Below are 3199 nucleotides of genomic sequence, written 5' to 3'. Positions count from 1 at the left end.
ATATTGTCCTCTCCCAAGCACTTAGTACAGTGCTCCACACATGGTAAGAGCTCAATAAATGTGATCGACAGCTTGTTTGATTGATCTGTTCCGATCCTCTCTTCCCTCACAATTCACAAAGTAACCTCTCCTAACCTGGGTTTTTTTTTTTTTTTCTTTGGGCTGTGGATCTTTTTGGAGTGGAGTAGACAGGTTCTCTCTGGGACACCTGGGTTTTCCTATTCCTAAAATGTGAGCTTGTAGGAAGGAAAAATGTAAATACTGCTAGAACAGGTGAAAACTCACTGGGGAGGAAAAGCTACTATTCATAAATTCATTATCATCATCAATGATGGCACATTCATTCATTTCATCATATTTGTTGAGTACTTACTGTGTGCAAATCACTTTGGAGAGTACAGTGTAACAATAAACAGACACATTCCCTGACCACTATGAGTTTACCATCTAGAGGGGGAGAAAGATATCAATATAAATTCTTTTTTTTAATGACATTTGTTAAATAATAATAATAATATTGGTATTTGTTAAGCGCTTACTATGTGCAGAGCACTGTTCTAAGCGCTGGGGGAGATACAGGGTAATCAGGTCATCCCACGTGAGGCTCACAGTTAATCTCCATTTTACAGATGAGGTAACTGCGGCACAGAGAAGTTAAGTGACTTGCCCACAGTCACACAGCTGACAAGTGACAGAGCCGGGAGTCGAACCCCTGACCTCTGACTCCGAAGCCCAGGCTCTTTCCACTGAGCCACGCTGCTTACCATGTGCCAGGTACTGTACTAAGCGCTGCAGAAGATACAAGATAATCAGGTTTGGACATTGTCCATATCCCATAAGGGGACCCATTTTACAAAGGAGGTAACTGAGGCCTAGAGAAGTGAAGTGACTTGTCCAAGGCCACACAGCAGACAAGTGGTGGAGCCGGTATTAGAACCCAGCTCCTCTGACTCCCAGGCCCGTGCTCTATCCACTAGGCCACGTCGCTTCTCCCTGGAGTTACAGAGGAAGCTATTTCTACCTCACTGACCTTCAGGCTAGAAGAGGGGGCTGTCAGGAATGTCATGCTTATCAGAGGGCCCCACATGACTGATAAAATCAGTGCCTGGCTGACAATCCCTTTGTCACTGATCTTTCACCCCAGCCTCTAATCTCAGAGGGACAAATATCCCTTCAGTCTCTCCCTCCTCCAGCCTATATTATCATTAATAACAATAACAATAATAATCTTGTCTTGTCTCGTGCTGTCGAGTCATCTTTGACCCATAGCGACACCAGGGACACGTCTCCCCGAGGATGCCCCACCTCCGTCTGCATTCTTTCTGGTAGTGGATCCATAGAGAAGCAGCGTGGCTCAGTGGAAAGAGTCTGGGCTTTGGAGTCAGAGGTCATGGGTTCGAATCCCGGCTCGGCCACTTGTCAGCTGTGTGACTTTGGGCAAGTCACTTCACTTCTCTGGGCCTCAGTTACCTCATCTGTAAAATGGGGATTAGGACTGTGAGCCCCACGTGGGACAACCTGCTTCCCCTGTGTCTAACCCAGCGCTTAGAACAGTGCTCTGCACATAGTAAGCGCTTAACAAATACCAACATTATTATTATTATAGAGTTTTTTTGGTAAAAATCCAGAAGTGGTTTACCCTTGCCTCCTTCTATGTAGTAAATTTGAGTCGCCACCCTCGACTCTCTCCCACGTCTCTGCTGCCCAGCACAGGGGAGTTTTGACTTGTTGCAGATGGCCTTCCACTCGCTAGCCATTGCCTAAGCTAGGAATGGAATGAGCAGGCCTCTGCTTCACTCTCCCTCCCATAGCCAAGACTGCTAGGGGACTGGAAACTCTCCAGGTGCGACCCTGAGAGGGAAATAATAATAATAATAGTGGTATTTATTAAGCACTTTCTATGTACCAGGCACTGTACTAAGCACTGAGGTAGATATGAGCAAATTTGGCTGGACACATTCCAATACCAGTTGCTGAGAATCAGGGATTCCTCAGCCTACATTTCTTTTCTCCAACTTTCCACTGGCTCCTTGTGCCTCACAGCGTCAAAAAAACCCCACCTCCTCACAATGGGCTTCAAGGCTCTCAGCCACCTACCCCCACTTTCCCTAACTGCTTTCCTTTCCTGTCTCCTAAGCCCTCATTTCCGCCTCTCCCACTCCCTTCTGTGTCACTTCTGCACTTGGATTTGCACCCTTTATTCACCACTCCCTCATCCCCACAGCATTAAAGTCCTTATTTATTCATATAATTTTCTGGCTTCCCTTCTAGACTACCAGCCGCTGTGGGCAGGGAATGTGTCTACCAATTCTGTTACATTGGACTGTCCCAAACACTTAATATAATTTATTTATATAAATTTCTGTCTTCCCCTCTAGACAACAAGCCGCTGTGGGCAGGGAACGTGTCTACCAATTCTGTTACAGCGGACTCTCCCAAACACTTAGAATAGTGCACTTAAAAAGCACTTTATAAAACCTTTTGATTTATTGCTGTTCCCCAACTCTCTGTCTTCCTCTCAGGTTACTTACACCACTGAACCTGTTGCAGTTTTTTCTTTCTTATTCCTTCTTCCACCAACTGCAAATAATTCACATCTGCATGTCTTCCCCAACAGAGAGTGGAGACTCTGTTTCTTTCTGTTGCATTCACCCAAGTGCTTGGTACAGTGCTCAGCACACAGTAGATAATTGTATATAACCATGGGCCTAATGGACCACATCCACATTATCTTCTCATAGTCGCACCTGGAGGGTTTCCAGTACTCTACCAGTCTCAGCTATGAGAGGGAGAGTCAAGCAGAGGCCTGTCCATTCCATTCCTAGCCTGGCCAGTGGCTAGCAAGTGGAAGGCAATCTTCAACAAGTCAAAACTCCCCTATGCTGGGCAGCAGCAGTACCGGAGAGATTCGAGGGTGGAGTCTCAGTTTTATTGCGCGGAAGGAGGCAGAGTTAACCGCTTCTGGATTTTTACCAAGAAAACTCTGTGGATCCACTACCAGAACGATTGTAGATGGAGGTGGAGAGTTCTGGGAGAGATGTGTCCATGGTGTTGCTATGGGTCAGAGACAACTCAATGGCATAACACAGGCGCTGGGGTGGATGCAATTATTATTATTATTATTATTCTTACTGTGATAGGTTGAAGCAGAAATAACAAACAGAGAAATCTGAAAACATATAAGAGGAACAGCTTCCCC

At 45.7% G+C, this 3199-nt stretch overlaps 1 non-coding gene across 1 annotated transcript; it reads left to right on the top strand.

The window, feature by feature from the left end:
* Nucleotides 1–2729: 2729 nt before the first annotated feature.
* LOC114806216 lies at nt 2730–2867 on the top strand. Its single transcript, XR_003754252.1, has one exon. It is a non-coding gene; the product is annotated as a small nucleolar RNA SNORA7 (small nucleolar RNA).
* The last annotated feature ends 332 nt before the right edge of the window (nt 2868–3199 follow it).

This window comes from Ornithorhynchus anatinus, chromosome 21, assembly GCF_004115215.2.
Source record: "Ornithorhynchus anatinus isolate Pmale09 chromosome 21, mOrnAna1.pri.v4, whole genome shotgun sequence".
Classification (NCBI taxonomy): domain Eukaryota; kingdom Metazoa; phylum Chordata; class Mammalia; order Monotremata; family Ornithorhynchidae; genus Ornithorhynchus; species Ornithorhynchus anatinus.
Note: the sequence above shows the minus strand (reverse complement) of the source record. Positions and strands in the feature narration are given on the sequence as shown.